This window comes from Peromyscus leucopus, chromosome 3 (assembly GCF_004664715.2).
Source record: "Peromyscus leucopus breed LL Stock chromosome 3, UCI_PerLeu_2.1, whole genome shotgun sequence".
In the NCBI taxonomy this organism is placed as follows: Eukaryota; Metazoa; Chordata; class Mammalia; order Rodentia; family Cricetidae; genus Peromyscus; species Peromyscus leucopus.
Window position 1 is genome coordinate 137,240,320 of NC_051065.1, and position 19,009 is coordinate 137,259,328.

A 19,009-nucleotide genomic window follows, 5' to 3' on the forward strand; every position below is an offset into this window, starting at 1 on the left:
AACAACAGATGGAATCATAGAAGAATGAAATGACTTCAAGATCACAGGGTTGTTTAACGAGAGCTCAGGGGCCGGAAACTCAGTCTTGTTTGTTCTGTATTGCATCGTGTGACACCATATGAAAGTACAGGGTGGGGCGGGGAATACAGCTAGAGTGCTTGCCTAGCATGCATGAAGCCCTGTGTTTGAGCCCCCACACCTCCAAAATTGGGTGTGGTTGGATATACCTGTAATACTAGTACTCAAGAAGTGGAGGCAGAAGGATCAGAAGTTCAAAGTCATCCTTGGTCACATAGTAAGTTCGAGGCCACCCTGTGTTACTTACATGAGACCAAAACAGAAAAGAAGGTACAGCGATGGTCACATGGACTACACATTTCCAGTCAGTTGTGCTGTCTGTCCGTCAGGTGTCTAAATAGCCCCAGTGAAAATGTGAGTGTCCAGTGAAGCAATGGTTAAGACCTGAGGAAAACGTGAGAACACAGACGTCCAGGCCTTTTTTGGTGAAGCAGAGAGGAAACATCTCTGCTCCATCATGCAGCAAGACCTGCGAGGAAAGTAATCAAGGCTTAGGCTCCCTTGAGCCCAGGGCTTAGCCGTGTTGCTGCGCTTTCTGAGGAGACTCTATCAGGCTCTGCAGAGTGGATTTGTGCTCTCTGCAAACTGAGATTTCTGAGGCATACATCACTGCGAAGTTACACATACACAAGCTGGGTGTGATGATGTGTGCCTATAATCCTAGTGCTTGGGAGGTGGGGGTTGGTGGGCTGTGAGTTCAAGGCCAGCCTCCACAGTGCACACACACACACACACACACACACACACACACACACACACACACACACAGCAGTTTCTTTAATGAATTCTACAAATACATCTCCATGAAGGGTTCGATTTGAAGGTAATGGGAGACTAATTTTTTGACTCAGTCATGGATCCCTGGTGCTTCTGAATACTGGCCACAAATCCCATGTAGCCTATTGTTTGGGCTGGAGGAAATGCTAAGTATGACCTTGGAACTAATATTTGGGCTCTAGGAGAATCACTCTAATGCCCTAAAATTTAATATCAAGGGAACTTATTCCAAACATGCTCTAAATGAGAAACTGGAAGGAGGCTGAGAGGAAAGGGACCCTTTACCAGAGTTGGCGCAATGAAGAGAGACTGGCTTCATCCAACCTTTGGCTGGATGGGAAACAAAGTGATCTGGGGCTAACCCAGGGTGAGGGTTTTGGGTGGAGCTACAGGATAGCAGCCATGGCGATGACATCCACAGGACCAGTGAGGACAGTAGCAACTGCAGATTGGAAAACTCTTCTGGAGCTCCTGGGATGGGTTTCCTTATCCAGTAAGAAACCCTCTTCTTCATATATTCTTAGAGCATCCTACTTGATGTGGTTGCAATGGAGATTAAGCACCTGCAACCCACTTTAATAGACCCATCACAAATCACAACATCTTTGCCTTCTTTTTGTGAGAAACTTGAGTTTGTTATTGCAGAATTTCTTCCTGCTCTACATCCGTTCAATGGATATTGTCCAACATGATCTTAGGTCCATGTGAGAGTGCAGCATTACTCAATTTTTAAGCAACCCGAGAATTAATCATTTACATCTTATTCAGAAAAATTATGGTAGACCTGGGATATGAGTGATGACAACCAAGACAGCAAATCTCATAGCATTTTGTTGTCATCTTTATTACCCAACACTAACATCATCTTCTATACACTTCAATAATTCGAAGAGACTTGGTACAGTTCAGCCATCACAGAGGGCCACACAAATAGACTCTGGTGTGTAGTGGGTAAGAGCACAGTGCTGAGGCTGGGGAGATGTCTCTGTAGGTCAAGCGCTTGCTGTGCAAGAAGGAAGACCTGAATTTGGAACCCTCATACATCACATAATCCAGGTGCAGTAGTGCATCTGTACTCCAGTGTTCCTCCAGTGAGATGGGAGATGGAGACAGGGGAACTCCTGGAAGCTCACCAGCCAGCTAGTCTTGTACACATTGGCAAACAACATAGAGACCCTGCCTCAAGCAAGGTGGGAGAATGCTTGAGGTTTTTCTTTGACCTCCGTACATGCACTGTGACATGCTTGTGCCCATACTCACATATATGAACATAACCACATGTAACACACATGCAACACACACACACACACACACACACACACACACACACACATCCAGTGGTGGTTTGAAAGAAAATGGCCCCCAAGGGGAGTAGTACTATTCAGAAATATGGCCTTGTTGAAGTAGATGTGGCCTTGTTGGAGGAAGTGTGTTACTGTGGGGGAGGGCTTTGAGGTCTCCTATGCTCAAGTTACACCCAGTGACACAATTCACTTCCTGTTGCCTTTGGATCAAGATGTTAGCTCCTTCTCCACTCTCACTTCCTTCTCCATCACCCTGTCTGCCTGCACGCTGCCTTGTTCCGCCATGATGATAATGGACCAAACCTCTGAAACTGTAAGCCAGCCAATTAAATGTTTTCCTTTATAAGAGTTGCATGTTCATGGCATCTCGTCACAGCAATAGAAACCCCACCTAACCAAAACACGTCCAAACAAATTAAAAAAGCAAACAACATGGCATTGAAATGAGACAGACTAGCTTTGTCAGATGCAGTCACTGGCAGTGTGACCTTGGACAAGTTTCTCAACGTTTTAAAACTGGACCCAGATTCTCATCTTGAAGATGCAAAAATACTGATGAGGGAGGGGTGCTATTGTGAAGTCAAAAGAAACTCTCCAGAAGTCATTAGCAAAAGTTCTGGTGTAAGATCTCCCTTCACAGCCGTTGGGGAACAGGTTCTTTTTTTCTATGTTTGAACTTGCAGCTATTTGTGATACTATCATTTATATCTGCTGCACATAAAATTAAGCTGCAGGTGTTAGCACCAGCCTGTCTGAATGGACCATTGCTTAGCTGACCATAACAAGTTTCTTACTAAGAAAGAAATTGGAGAATGGGTATGGGAGAATCCTGGCACACGTTTCTTCTAATGTTCGACTTGTTTATTACACCAACTGAACTCACTACCATGTAGATATGAGAGATTTATTTGGTCACTAACACCCACCAGCTTGTCTATGTGGGGCCATTGCCTCTAAGAACTGCTTCCCCTAACTGCTTGCTCCATTGTTCTCATTCCTCTTACTCTGCTCTATTCAGGATAACCTCCTTCCAGTTTTAAAAGCTGTATCTTAGCTTATTCCTGCTGCTATAACAAACTACCCCAGCCTGGGTAATCTATCAAGAGCAGGAATTTGTCTCTCACTGTGGTGGAGTCCAGGATGAAGGTGCCAGCACCTTTGCTATCTGGGACGGTTTGCCCTGCTTCCATGATGGGTCTTGTGGTGTCTTCTGGAGAGGATGGAAGCTGTGTCTTCACACAGTGGAGGAGACTGAAGATTTGAACTCCCTCTTTCAATCCCTTTAGTAAATATGAACGATAACGTCTTCTAATACTGTCACCTTGGCTATGAAGTGCCAGCATGTACATTCTGGAGGGACACAAGGGTTCAAACACTAGACATATCAAATTCAAAGGTCCAACCTCCATGCATGTTTCATCTTAGGCTGGTGGTTCCATGGGTCCAGAAGGAAAGGACAACTGATACCTTCCATTTCTCCCCTCTTCTCCTGCGTGTCTCCTGGAGACTGAGTCAGACACAGAGCTGTGGGAAACGTGGTGGCACATCCCTACCTTTCTTCTGGTCATCCACACCACTTTAACTAGTCACAGTGGCCGACGGGTCCAGTTTCTCCATGACCTCACTGACACATATGGCTTCTTAGTTCTGGTTGTTGCTGGTGCTTTGTTTTAGAGACAGTGTTTCAGGTAACCTAGACTTGCTTGGAACTGACTTTGGAGCCTGGGATGACCTTGAATTTCCTAATCCTGCTGCCTCTACCTTCCGAGTGCAGAGATTAATGGTGTGTGCCTTCACACCTCCTTTTGTGTAGTTGGGAGGATCAAACAGGTTTTTTGTTTGTTTGCTTGTTTGTTTGTTTTGCGTGCCAGGCAAGCGAACCTCCTACATCCCCAGTCCACTTCCCAGGTACTTTTGATCACAGCAGGTGTGACATTGTATGACATATCTCATGGCATTTTTGATTTGCATTTCTCTGATGACTAATGGTGTTGAGCATCTTTTCATAGGCTGATTGGCCATTGGGTCTGTTCTTTGGAGAAATGTCTCCTGAAGTTCTTTACTGGAATTTCAATTAGTGTCCTATCTCTGCCACTTCTTCTTTTCTTTCTTTTTTTTTTGTTGACAGAAGAGGGAACAGGGCTTCTCTTCCTGCAGCTGTGCCATTCAAGAGATCACTCCCTGTGCCTCTGGCCTTTTTCTTATGGTTGCTTGTTGGTGAATCAGTGCAAGCCTTCTTACTCCTGGAGGTGGGAAGTGGTCATTCAAGGTTCAGAGCAAGAAATGAAGAAATAGGCATTAAGCTGGGTGTGGTAGCTCATGCGTAGAAGATTGCTGCTAGTTTGAAGATAGCCTGGGCTACAAAGACACTCTCTTAAAAGAAAAAGAAAAACAAAAAAACAAAACCACAGTGAACAAACAGAAAAAACAGCTCCTGGTAATCTCCCTGGAGGCTGTGTGTGTCTGTGTGTGCTTTTGAGACAGGCTCTCACTATGTGGTTCAAGCTAGCCTGGAATATACAATTCTCTTACTTCGGACTCCAGTGACAGGATTGCAGGTGTGTGCCAGAATATCCTACGCAGAAAACAGTCAATCTATTCAAATTCATGCCTATTTCACTTATGCAAACAATAATTCACCCTGTGAACAGAAAAGGATTTTAGAGTGCACTGGCTGAGCTCCATTCTTTTCTAGATAAGGCCTCTCAGGGTCTGCAAGGTCAAGTAACTTCGGCCATTGATAGTCTAGCTTAAAATGAGGTTTCCAAGTTCCTGAGTTAGAGGCAGGCATGACTGTATACCTGTAATCCCGGCGATTGAGAGGCGAAGGCAGGGGGAATGATGAATGGGAAGCAGGCCTGGGCTGTGCAAGACCCTGCCTCAGAGAACCGAGAAAAAAGAAATAGAAAGGAAAATAAAATCCCTGCAGCGTGTGCCGGTGTGAATCCCTGCAGCCTGTGCTGGTGTGAATCCCTGCAGCCTGTGCTGGTGTGAATCCCTGCAGCCTGTGCTGGTGTGAATCCCTGCAGCGTGTGCCGGTGTGGCTGCCGCACAAGCACACTCTTGTCTCTCTGTAGCCCTCAAGACGCAGTCTGTAGAGATAAGACCCGTTTTTTCTCCTTGTCTTCACGATAGTGGCAAGTTCAAGGTGAAAATAGTTTGTCATCAAGTTTAACATATGGATGGTTGTCTAGGCTTTGGGAGAGAGGCAGGCACTTGCACTGAATAGATAATAGATAAGCTCATCATTTGCTCTGTGCTTTGCCCAGGGGAGTATTGGTTTTGCAACATTCTGACACCAGCCATCTGATGTTACTGTTTCTATGGGACAGGGGCATGGCCAGGATCATTAGCAGACATGTGAGACAGCCCTCAGTACAGAATACTGTTCTCAGCTCTGTGCAGGTGACTTGGCTGCTGCATTTGTCTGTGTGGCGGTTAATCCTGTCATCCTGACAGGGATCACAGAAGACAAGCCTCTAGGCTCATTTATAAAGGATTATCTCTGTGTTGCTAATGGAGGGGAGAAGGCCCACCCTAAATGTGAGAGATGCCTTTCCAGGGACTGAGGTCCTGGGGAACTTGCACACCAGCATCATTGCCCTCTGCTTCCTGATTGTGGCTGCAGGGAGACTAGTTGCCACATCTTCCTGCATGGTGCTTTCCGCGTCATGGTGGACGGTAGCTCTTCAAACTGTGAGCCCTTCCCCACCAGGAGGAAGCGTATACCCTTTCACCGTGAGCTAACGTAATTCTTTCTTTAAGTTGCTTTTGTCGTCGATTTGGTCACAGCAAGGAGAAAAGTAACTATCAGTCACACTGCTCTCAGCGGCAGGATACAAAAGAAAGGTCATCAGTCAGAGAATCCAGAGCCAACTACCCAAGACGGCTTGTCTTTCTGAAGCTTAGTTTTCTTACCTCTAAGATGGGAACAAACATAGCATCGAACTATGGAGTTGTTGCGAGAGTCAAGACAGAAAATGCAATACACATCTTTTGTTAATGTGGAGAGCCTTACAAATGTTGGTGGCTGCTATTATCTGTCTGGGTAGCTAGGGGGTCACTCCGTGTGTTATAAATATATAAAAAAGTGTAAAAGCTTCACAACGTCGGGAGCTTCAAGGGGTGCCTGGAGAGACACCAGTGTCACGTTCTCCACCCCTCCTTCTTATCCTAACTCCTAGCCATTGTTAGTCAGGATTTAGCAGGCAGAAGAAGATGAGTCTTTGAAAACATCCTCGACTTTGTAAATGCAGCCGAGGCTTTACAGTCTGTTCCCCCGTGGAGAGACACAAGATTTGCTCATTTCACTGAGCGTTTGAAGGGTCAGTCTAAGAATCTGAAAGGCTTTGCCACACAAGCGCAGATCCCATCACGGTGCACTGGTTATTAAAAGCACTCCCTGTGGCTCTCAGGATAAGCCCGGATGTCATACCTGAACATCTTTCTCTTCTTCAAGTGCACCATAAATATGCAAATGAATTTAGTAATCAAACCCTTATCATTGTTGTTCCCAGCTCTCTCCTGTGCATTTCCTGTCTGGCCGGCCTCTCATCCCTGATTCCTTCCCCACACACCCACCTCTCACCTTGGTCATCACAGAACACCCTGCTCTCCCCTCCCACGTACCCTGTAAGACCCCAAACCACACCTCCACCAGGCCCTTGATCTGTTCTTCCTCCCAGGGAGGATTAATCATTTTCTCTGCGTGTATCTCTCTGTGCGTGTCTCTGTCTCCCTTTTTCGAGAATTTCCCCCATAGTTCTGCCTTTGTTCTGCTCCATGTGAGACTTGGCCTTGCCCAGGACCTGTGTGTATTTTGGGGGCTGGGCAGAGCTTTTCTACCCACACTCACTGTCTGGGGTCAGATGTGCAGGCAGTGGGTGCTTCACCTGTATTGTCACATGAGTGTTTGTTGGAGGCCAGGGACAAGACACACCAAGGAGAGAGACACGAACTTGCTTATCTTGCACTTTGAGGTAGGTTTTCAATTTACCAACAATCCCCATAACCTGAAAACATGCTCATTTTTGCTTTGGATCTTCTTTGCCCTCTCTCTGAGATTAATTAACTAATTAGTCATGAATTAGGCAATAAGGTGGTCTTTCTTTAAATTGTGCCCTCTCGAGGTGGGGTCTGCACACTGAGTGGGGTCTTATGTCCTAATTAGCTGGAAAGCTGGCTCAGGGCTGTAGTTCAGTTTGTAAAGTGCTTGCTTGGCATGCATGGGGCTCAACTTCCATCACTGTGTAAACCAGGCTTCTGCCTGCAATTCCATTCCAGCACTCTGGAGGTGGAGGCAGGAGGATTAGATGTTCGAGGTCATTCTCAGACACACAGTGAGTTTGAGGCCAGCCTGGGCTGCAGGAGAAGTTCTTTCAAATTAGAAAAAAACAAGCTGGGAATGTGACTCACTGGCAGAGCAGTAAAAATAAGTAAGGAAGTAAGCACTCAGGTATATAAAGGCCCGGAAGAGGATCAAGCTGTGTGGTTGCAGCCGGTCTCTCAGGCTTGGGGCTTTGGGTTGTATAGTGTCTGAGAGTTGGAGCGGACATTCTGGGGACCCTTCTCAGTTCTAACCAATTCTCTTTGCTGGCAGCCAGTACCAGGAATGCTGGAATTCATTCAAACACTGGCAGGAGGCAGGCTGAAGGACCTTCATTCAGGACAGGCCCCAGCACCACAGCCCAGTGTCTCCTGCTACAGGAATGTCATGTTATTGAATTTAGCACAAAGTCCTCCTGACTCCTGCACACCTTCTTCCGTGACGCGCCCTCCCCCCAGGTTCCTGGGGCTGTCCCTCTGGCCTGGTCTCACAATCCAGCCGTGGTTGAGTAACCGCTCTGCCTTTTGTGTGTTCTGCCCATCCCCTCCATGTCTGCCATTATGCCAATGGGACGAGAACGCCAAGACACGGCCTGAGGAATTGGAGCACGTGCTTTCGTGGGGAGGGCAGGCGCAGACGGCGGAAACCAGAGAGCTCCGCAGGCTAGGACAAACGGGCAGAGGGAGGACTTGGGGATGAGACACATTTCCGAACTCATGTGTTGAAAGAAAGTAAGTCCGAAGAATAATGCACAGAGAACATGGCTGATGCCAGCGGTTGTTATTGTTTATGAGACAGGGTCTCACGAAGCCAGAGACTGACTTGTAAGTCAGTTTCCCCTTCCACCGCGTGGATCTTGGGATTAAACTCAGATCTCAGCCTTGGTGGCAGCTGTCTTCACCTGCTGAGGCATCTTGTAGGCTCCAAATTTTAGACAAGGTCTCTTTGTTTGTTGTTTTGAAAAGAAAGAAGTTGTGCTGTGTATGTGGTGGCACTTGCCTGTGATCTCAGTATGGAGTCTGAAGCAGGAAGATCAACACGTGTTTGGCCAGCTTTAGCTACAGAGTAAGTTCTGGGCCAATATTGGGCGATTTTGCAAGACTCCACCTCAAAACAACAACAACAACAAAAACAAAAAAAAAACCCCCCCAAAACTCCAAAAAACAAAAACAAAAACAAAAAAACCAACCCTCCAAAACAAAAACAAACCTCTTTCAAACCATGAGAAAGAGAACACTTTAAAAATCACCCATGACTAAGAAGTCTGCCACCAAGAAAAAGGCTAAGAAAAACCAGATCTTTCTTTACATATCTTCCCATGTTATTTGTTATTTATTTATTTTCTCTCGCTCTGCTCTTGCACAGGTGTGGAGGTCAGAGGATAATTTGGGTTGATTCTCTCCTCTTAGCATGTGGGTCCTGGGGAATTGAACTCAAGTCTCCAGGCTTGGTGGGCACCTGTACCTGATGACCCTTGTTTTTATTTTTTAATTTAGGCTCTTGCTTTGTAGCATAGGTTGACTTGAAACCCACAATCCTCCTGCCTCAGCCTCCTGAGTATTGGGGTGACAGGCCTGAACTACACCTGGCTACTTGTAATCTTCATTTTAACTACAGTGAAGAAAGTGGGAGAAAAAAAAAACGAAGGAAAGAGAACCAGAAACGAAAAGAGGATCCAGAAAGCCAGTTCCGAGGGACAGTGGACCTCATCGAACCTCAGGGCAGGACTCCCTCCCAGACATTCGCTCTCCACTGTACTGTGCCTTTACGTAATGAGAACAGGCTAATGCTGGGTAGTCAGAAAAATATCACTCAAGATTCCAGTAAAGATAAGTAACAGCAAAGATGTATCTGGTCCCTGGGCAAGCTGCTGATGTTGCATAGCAACAACTGCCTGGTTTTATTTCTGTCACCGGATTGCCACGAGGAAGCTTGGAAATTAAGTTTCTTTTCTTTTCTTTCTTTCTTTTCTTTTCTTTTTTTTAAAAAAAAACAAACAAGGTAGCGTGCCTCACTATACCCATCCAAACATCACCTGTCTCCTTCTAAAATTAACCAGGTGACCTCCAAAGAAGAGATAGTCAAGGTTAGACCAGGGGAGGGAGACACTCAGTTGTTAGTGATCTCTTTCAGGCCCACTCTCTGGCCACACTGGCGGTAGCCACATCAGGTCGTTTTGCTCCGTTTTACAGTTGGAGAAACATTAGAATCCATTGGCCAAGGTCACACAGCCAGTGCAGGCAGAGTCAGGGCTGAGTCATCCCCTCCCTTCCCACTGCCGTCTTTTTATCTGGCCTGTACTCCACTCATATGGCATCCATCTTCTACACCACAGTGAGCTGTAGACCTGAAGTGGGCGGGGACAACGACTTCTACCCCTTCTGAGGGGTTCGGGGTCTTGTCTGCGACAGGCTAGCTGTTCTCTCTCTTTTCCCCATTCCCTTTTTCTCCTAAGTCTGTGAGTGAACTTGTTTAATGGTTGGCACAGGCGCACGTCCAAATGTGTATACTTGCTTGCAGAAGCTAGAGGTTGAAATCATGTCTTCCTCTATGGCTCTCACCCTTTTAAAAATATTTATTTTTATTATTTTTCATTATATGTATGCTTGTATGTCTGAGTGGGGGTTATACATGTGAGTGCAGGTTCCAATGGAGGCCAGAGGCACTGAATACCCCTGGAGCTGGAGTCACAGGTGGTTGTAAGCTGCCCATTGTGGGTGCCGGGAACCGGACTCTCCTGTCCTCTGGAAGTGCTCTTAACTACTGAGCCGTTGCTCATGCCTATTCCACTTATTTTTTGAGATAGTGTTTCCTGATAAACCTGGAGCTCACCATTTCAGCTGGATTGCCTGGCCACAAAGCCCCAAAGATCATCCTGCCTCCATCTCCACAGTACTGGGGCTAGAGGCATGCCGGCTTTTACATGGGTACTGGGGATCCAAACTCAGGTCCTTCTGCTGACTGAGCCATCTTCCAAGCTCTCAAGGATACATAGAAGAATTTGGTCCCCTTTCTGATCCTATGGGCTGGTTGCTTCATGGCACAGATTTACCTGGAAAAATGCATTTTTAAGTAGTTTAGTTCAAGGACCCCAGAAAAGGGTGGAGTCTGTTGTGAGCGCAGTAGTTCATCACAACTCTTATGTCTGACACATTGAGCAGAGAGCCTCCCATAGTTTCTGGTACAGGGATTTACAGACAGGGCATCAGGAGCTATTCAAGGAATAAAAGTCCCTGGACCTGGGGTGTAGCTCATGGAAGATCATTTGCCCAGTTTGTGTGAGGTCCAGGGTTGAATCTCCAGATTTTCCAGAGCTTGGAAAAGCTATAAAGTTACTGAGAAGATCCCTGTAAATCAAGACATTGACAGGCATTTCTAGTATCCCTTCTGCCCGTGTTCTGTGGTTGTTACCTAGAGGAGGGATTCAGGGCAGGAGGACAGTCACCGGGCCTCTGTCATATGTTGGTCATTGAGGTGGGTACCAGGGATAGAGAACTATCAGCCATAACCACAAATGTCAAGAAATTTCAGCTGGGGATGGTGGCACACGCTTGTAATCCCAGCACTAGAGAGTCTGGGGCAGCAGGATCGCCATAAGCTTGAGGTCAGCCTGGGCTACATAGACAAGATCCTTTCTGAAGGAAAAATAGATTGCATTAAAGGGGGTGGGGGAATGGGAGATGGTTTAGCCAGTAAAGTGTCAGCAGCCACACAAGGAAGAAGACGAGTTCAGGTCACTAACACCCATCTAAAAGACATGCTTGGTGATATGCCACTGTGACCCCCGTGCTGGGGGTTGGGGCAAGGCAGGTAATCATTGACATTCGTTGTTGGGCCAGGCTAGCCAAATTAATCATCTCCATATTCAATGAGAGGCCTCTTCTCAAAAAACAAAGTGGAGGGGTGGAGATGCCTCAGTGGGTAAAGGACTGAAAGATAAGAGTTTGGATTCCCCAAAGGCATGTAAAAACTGGGCAGGTATGGGGGCTCCTGTTAGTCCCTGCCTTTCAGAAGCAGAGAAGGGGGGCACCTCAGGGCAGGCCAGATAGCTAGACTACTCAGAATTGGTGAGCCCTGTATTCAGTGAGACATTCTTCTTCAAGAAATAGAGTAGTGAGGGAAATGAGGAAAATACCCTAGTGTTAACTTTGGGCCTCTACATACACAGACACACATGTACACCCCTACACATACACACTTTAATTCACACCACACATGTATAACGACAGACTAATAAAAGAATAAATCAGCAAAAAAAGAATGGTGGAAAATGATGTCAGAAGACATCTGCTGTTGACATTGGGTCTCTGCATGTACACAAGTGTGCATGTGCACTTTACACATGTGTGCACAGGCATATGCACATGAACACACATTCTCCTACATAACACCCCAAAACCTCCAGTTTAAATATTGAGACAAATACATCACACAAAGCATTAATACTGTTGGAGGGATGCCTGTTGGCTTTGTGCAGGACACAAAAACCAGTGTTCTCATCATTAGGAAGAGAGTCCACTTGGTTGTATTGCTGTGGATGTTTGCAGATAGAGGATAACATGGAACCATGAATTAGGGACATAGGAGGAGGTCAGCGAGCCTGGAGGCTAAGTTGCTGGAGACAGGGATGGTCTATGAAGGCATGTTGGAACAGGTTCCAAGTTTAAAGATTAGGAGACACAGTCCTCTGAATAAAGGGGAGCTGTTGACAGATTTATAAGCAGGGGAGTAACTTGCAGAGATTTAACTTGTAAAGATTTGTGCTTTAAGGAGTTATATATGGCTGCAATTAGGAAGTAGATGCAGCTGGGCAGGATTCAATTCAGAAAGATCAGGAAAACAGCCAGGAAAACAAATCTGAAGGGATTTTTTTTCTTTCCCAGAGGTCTCTTAAAAATACTTGGTGTGCAAATGAGTGCAGGGGGATGTCTCTGGTGGGTAAGCTCCCTTTCCTCCACAGACCTGCAGCTTGGCCTCAGGAGGCTGATTTTCTAGAAATTTCCAATCGAGGTACTCTTACTTTATGTTTCTTGTTAGGTTTATCCCAAAGTAGGGTACCACTAGCAGGGTCAGAGGACCAGAAGAGAGAGGACAGGAAGTCTGTGACCCGCTCTGATTGGGCCTTGGGTAGCCCATGACTCTACCTGAGCTCATTTTACTAGGAGGTTCCTTTTCTCATTCATTATTAATTTTTCATTCTTCAACCTGACAAGTAAAAATTACCCATAATTGCAAGTATAACATGTTGTTTTGAAGTGTGTGTGCATTGCATAAATCACAGTTGATACCTCACACGTTATTTTGTGGTGGGAAGAGGTGACCCAGTTTCCATGGCTACAACTTATTCTGGGGTCCAGTTCTCTTTTCCTCCTGTTCTGCCAGATCCAATGAGTACAATAACTAACTGCTTCCTACAGATTAAGGGGACCATCCTTATCTGTCCCCTTCATCCGTCCCCTGCCCAGATCCATGTGACAACCCTACCAACTAAGTGTCTTCAGTCAGTGCCTTGGAGTTGACAACCTGCTTCCTGCTAGGACTTGGGTACATGGGCAAAGGTCATGGCCAAAACACCTGTGCACTGCAAACGTCCCGCTCCACCCAGGACAGGGATAACAGGCTCTGCACCAGGACTGAAACAGTGAAGAGGAAAGGGAGGCGCTGCTCGGAGCCTCGTTCATGAGAGAGAACAGACAGTGCAGGGACTGATCGGGCTTGGGGAGGAGGAGAGGAGAACAGATGAGGCTGGTTCGTGGCCTCTAGCTCGAGCAGGTTGGTGGTGGCAGCATTCAGCCAGTCACAGAGTACTCCGGGAAGAGGCGACACCGAGGAGGGAACAAATGACATACAATGAGGGCTGATCTTGATTTTCAGTGTGATAGATTTAGAATCACCATGGAAACAAACTTGTGGATGGATCTGTGAAGGGGTTTTGAGACTAAGTTAATTGACAAGGAAAGACCCACCATAAATGTAGGTGGCACCAGTCCACGGGCTGGGGTCTTGGGCTTAATAAACAGGAGACAATGTGTTGAGCCCCAGCCCTCACCTCTCTGCTTCCTGTTTGCTGGTGTGATGTGACCAGCTGCTTCACATTCCTGCTGTTGTGCCTTCCTGGCTGTGAGATACCTTCAAACGGCCAGCCAAAACAACCCTTTTCCTAATTTATTTAAAAGAATTTTCAAGTGTGTGTGTGTATGTGTGTGTGTGTGTGTGTGTGTGTGTGTGTGTGTGTGTGTATGTGTGTGTATGTGTGTGTGTGTGTGTGTGTATGTGTGTGAGAGAGAGAGTGTGTGTGTGTGAGATAGAGATGAGAGAGAGAGAGAGAGAGAGAGAGAGAGAGAGAGAGAGAGAGAGAGACTGTTCAGAGGCCAGAACAGGGCGTTGGATCTCCTGGCGCTGGACTTATGGATGTTGTGACCTGCCCCACAAGGTAGGTAGGTAGCTGGTAACTGAATTCCAGTCCTCTGCAAGAGCGGTACTCAATACTCAGTTTTAACTGTGGAACCATCTCTTCAGCTCCCAACCCTTGCTTTCTTAAGTTGTATTTAAGTTGCTTAGTTTTTCTGACTGATAGATGCAATTTGGAATATAATAAATTCAAAGTGCTTGAGGGGTTTCCAGTTGCAGAGATGTGTACTTGCCCACCTAGTGAACTGAAAAATATGTACAACTGAAATATTCTTTTTAAGAAAATGGTTTTAATTTTTGAGATTATCCTTCCTTTTCTCCCCCTGCAAACCCTCATATGCCCATCCCTGCTCTCCTTCAAATTCATGGCTTCTTTTTCATTAATTGTTATGGCATGCATAGATGTATACATTCCTGAATATAGCATGTTCACTTCCTATAATGCTACCTATATGTGTGTGGTGGTTTGAAAGAAAATGGCCCCCAGAAGGGAGTGGGACTATTAGGAGGTGTGGCCTTGTTGGGGAGTAGGTGTGTTCTTGTTGGAGGAAGTGTGTCACTGTGGGGGCAGACTTTGTTGTCTCTTTTCTCAAGTTTCACTCAGTGTGATGGTCAGTCGACTTCCTGCTGCTTTCTGTAGCCAGCACCACATCTGCCTGCATGCTGCCATGCTCCCTATCATGATGATAATGGACTGAACCTCTGAAATTGTAAGCCACCACCTCAATTAAATGTTTTCTTTGTAAGAGTTGCCATGGTCATGGTGTCTCTTCTTAACAATAAAAAAAAACCTTAAGTAAGACAGAAGTTGGGACCAAGAACTGGGGCATTGCTGTGATAGCCCTGACCATGCTTTTGTTTGGAGTAATATGGACTTTGGTACTTTGGGTTAGGAAAGCAGTGAAATACTTTAAGCACTACTTAATGGAGCATACTAGTAGGGGTATGGACGACTGATAATGATTTGAAATGTCAGAAACTGGTTCAAGAGGTTTCAGAGAAGAATTTTAGTATGTTGCCTAGAAATCGTTCTTCTGGTATTTTGGTAAAGAGAGTGGCTGCCTTTTTGTCCTTGTCCAAAGAGTCTGCCTGAGGCTAAAGTGAAGAGTTTTGGGTTAATTCTGTTGGCAGAGGAAATCTCAAAACAGCCTAGTATAGACTCTGTCATGTGGATATTAGTAGTGACTCTAATGAAGAATTATAATGAAAAGGAGCAAACTGAACAGGGTAAATTACAAAATGTAAGTTTTGAGGAGAAAAAGAATACTAGGAAGTGGAATGGAGCTAAGTCCTGTATTCAAGGAGATAAATGGGTTGAGAATGGAATATAAGGACTGAAATACAGGGCAAGATCTGACCCAGCTAAGTTTCCAACTTGTGAAAAGGAACTAAAGAAATATTTAGAGCTGGGTGTGGTGATTCACACCTTTAGTAGCAGCACTGGGAAGGCAGAGGCTGGCAGATCTCTCAGTTTGAGGCCAGCTTGGTCTACAGAGCAAGCTTCAGGACAGCCAAGCTTAGGCAGTGTAGGACAGAAAGCTGGAGAAGATGTAATTGAATAGTAAGCGGCAGAACTTGGCAGCTTTGGCCACATGGTTCTGGATTTAGAGTTAAGGATAGAAAAGAAGAGTTACGGAACAGAGCTGCTGAGGCCAGGCATGTGTCAGGGGGGTCCCTGAATGGAGGCCTGGTAGAGTGACCATTGTGTGAAGTTTTGAAGTTGAAGTCTGGATTGCCTTGGAGGCCCAAATATTAGAGATGCCAGAGCCATGGGATACCCACTGAGGAGAGCTGCTAACAGGGAGTGGAGCCAGCCCAAGAGAAAGACGTGTGTTGCAGTCAACAAAGCTGAATGGAGTTGGGGACCTGAAGAGTGTTTGACATCAGACATGAAGATACAGAGTTTGGAGTTTGCCCAGCTGGTTTTTGGTCTTGCTTTGGTCCAGTATTTCCTCTCTATGCTCCCTTCCCTGTGTTTTGGAATGGTAATGTATATCTTGTGCCAGTATATGTTGGAAGTATGTGATTTGCTTTTTGATTTTAATTTTCCAGGGGATTACAGTTAAGAGACTGCATGAATCTCAGAAGAGAATTTGAACTTTGGACTTTGAAATAAGTTTGAGATTGTTATATGAGATTATGGGGACTTTTGAAGTTGGACTGAATGAATGCATTGTTGCATTATGATATGGGCACAAGCCTTTGGGGGCCAGGGAATGGAATGTGGTGGTTTGAAAGAAAATGGCCCTCAAGGAGAGTGGCACTGTTAGGAGGTGTGGCCTTGTTGGAGTAAATGTCTTGTTGGAGGAAGTGTGTCACCATGGGGGCGGGCTTTGAGGTCTCCTTTCTCTAGCTTCACTCGGTGCGACAGTCAGTCGACTTCCAGCCTCTTTCAGATAAAGATGTAGCCAGTTCCACATCTGCTTGCACACTGCCGTGCTCCCTGTCATGATGATAATAGACTGAACCTCTGAAAGTGTGAGCCATCAATCACCTCAGTTAAATGTTTTCTTTGTAAGAGTTGTCATGGTCATGGTGTCTCTTCACAGCAATAGAAACCCCTAACTAGGACAATGTATATTTCCAGGGGATGATCATTTGGGCACCAGACAAGTGGTTAGTGTGTACTCTTCCCTGGGGAGGACCACCTTTTCTGTGCCCACCTCACCTCCGTTGCCTGTAGTTCTTTGTGTAGGGTTGAGGCCTCATGGGCTTTTCTTTGTCTACTTTGGCATGTCTATTCATGTTGTCCTTGTCCAGCTCACATTTAGGCAGTCATGCTGGTGATATTATTGCTGTAGCTTCTGCTATTACTAGGAGACAATCTTACAGCAAGCTCCTTGATCTTCTGGATCTTATGGTAGTTCTGCCCCCTCTTCCACAGTGGATCATGAGCCTTAGGTGCTTCCTGTGGAGATGTTTAGTAACAGAATTCATGGGAAGTATGTTCAAGACTCAATCCCCATCACTGGGAGAGGGAGAGAGAGAAGGAGAGGGAGAGGGGGAGAGGGAGAGGGGGGGGGAGGGGAGAGGGAGAGAGAGAGAGGAGAGAGAGAGAGGAGAGAGAGAGAGAGAGAGAGAGAGAGAGAGAGAGAGAGAGAGAGAGAGAATTGTGTAGCTTTGGCTGTCCTGGAACTCATTCTGCAGACCAGCAATAGCCTCAGACTCACAGAGATCCACCTGTCTCTGCCTCCTGAGTGCTAGGATTAAAAGAGTATGCCACCACTGCTAGGACAAATATATATATATTCTTAAACTGGGCATGGTGGTATATACCTTTAATCCCAGCACTTGGGAGGCAGAGACAAGGCAAACTCCCCAAGTTCAAGACCATCCTGGTCTACATAGTGAGTTCCAGGACACCCAGGATAACACAGAGAGACTCTGTTTCAAAACCCCTCCCCACAAACCCAAGTCAAGACCAAATATTCTTCCCCACTGCTGTCTAGAATCTGCTCTATTTACCTCTACAGTTTCTTCCTCATGATCCTCCTTGAATATGGACATAACGCTTGAGTGGAGAAATACAGAGCATCTGGTATCTGCATTGTGACTTCATGACAATGGAGTTAGACATTAAGAACCTGGGGCTTTACTGATCTTAAAATGCCCACATCCATCTCTCCAACTGTTCCCCAGCACATAACAGGGCCCCTGAAAGTCAGTGCTATTGTTGGAATACCATTTATCCCCTGGAACTATGCAGGAGCCTTAAAATAATTAAGACTTCTTTGCTTTTCAGATAGGTCTTGCTATGTATACGGGCTGACCTGAAACTCACTGTGTAGCTCAGGTTGTCTTCAAACTCTTGATCCTTCATTCTAAGTCTCCCAAGTGCTGGGATACAGTCATGGACCACCACACCCTGGTGTCAGCTCTTAAGTCTTCTGTTGACGGCAGTAAGAGGGTAGACACGCAGTCCAGCCAAGGCAGTTAGATGTGAGTCCTTTGGTAAGTTAGTGTGGAGCCCTCATGTTTCTTTTTATATGAAGAAAAGAGACCATATAAAGTTGTGTTTATGTGGGTTTCTAACTCAGGTGGGGCGGCTGGGGCCTTTCAGAAGCTGCATGAGCTGTTTATTTTTCCCTCCTCCGTAACAATGAGCAAAAGACATTTTGTTTCATTAAAAGCATCCCACCTTAGGTATTTTATATATAATAATGAAAAGATGACTGAGCATAGCATGCATGGAAATACCATTAGTTTCTAGTCGGTCAAGTCCTGCTAAGCACCAACCCCCTTTCCTTCGTCATCCAAGAACCCTGCATTCCTTGACTGCCTCCTATCCAAGAACTTAAGAGGGCCAACCCTGCTCAGCTTCTGAGATAAAAATGCGATGTTATTGAACACATGCAGGCTAGTACGATGATAGATCAGTAACCTGGTGTCCACCCCTCCAATTCAGAGGACATAGTGTCTGTGAAGGTCACAGACTCCAGCACTGCTCAATTGCTATGTGCTGATATACACAGGTGACTGTTGACATAATGTTTGCCTCTGAAACCTCAATTCTTATTCTAAATAGCTAGACTGAGTCAAAAAACAAAAACAAAGAAAACCTCTCAACAATTATGAAAATAAAATTTAAATTTCTTGACCTGACAACTAAGTTACACCCAAAGCAGAATAGAAGAGGTGTCTCCTGGGGTCTGGTAAGAACTGCTAAGGTAATTCACGGACTGTTCTTATGAGACAAAGCCACTTTCATAGGATGAATTCCCAGGTCCAGATTATAGTTTCAGAGGGTAGAGTCTGAGTTTGCCAGAGACCACTGAATTTCCTTCAGAGGATTTTCTTCATTCCTTCAGTCTTTAATTCTGCCCTGGACTTTTTTCTAAGTCAGATGTTTACTAATTTTGTTATAATTTTCACATTTTGGGTTGCTAATTACATTAATAAATTAAAGCATTTTATATTCCCCACAACCTACAGGTTATGCTTCAATAAAAAAGAAGACAAAGTGTCTTTTTGAATATATTGCTAAGTACGAGTTACCATAGAGAGCTCACCTTGACTGGAGAGGCCTGAGTGAAGTACACCACTGCAGTTTGCCCTGGAGGGACGACCCTGCTCCTTTAAATCTCCATTCATCTAATTCTCTCAAGGTCAGTGA

General features: G+C 45.6%; 1 long non-coding RNA gene across 2 annotated transcripts in view; it reads left to right on the top strand.

The window, feature by feature from the left end:
• Positions 1 to 19,009, top strand: part of LOC119087651 — an 86,655-nt gene that overhangs the window by 4,782 nt on the left and 62,864 nt on the right. Inside the window, exon 1 of one of the 2 annotated variants that reach the window (XR_005091158.1) lies at positions 18,829 to 19,001. The exons of the other annotated variant lie outside the window; for it this stretch is intronic. This is a non-coding gene — a long non-coding RNA (uncharacterized LOC119087651). Of the gene's footprint in view, positions 1 to 18,828; positions 19,002 to 19,009 lie in introns of those variants that run through there. 2 annotated transcript variants of the gene reach the window in all.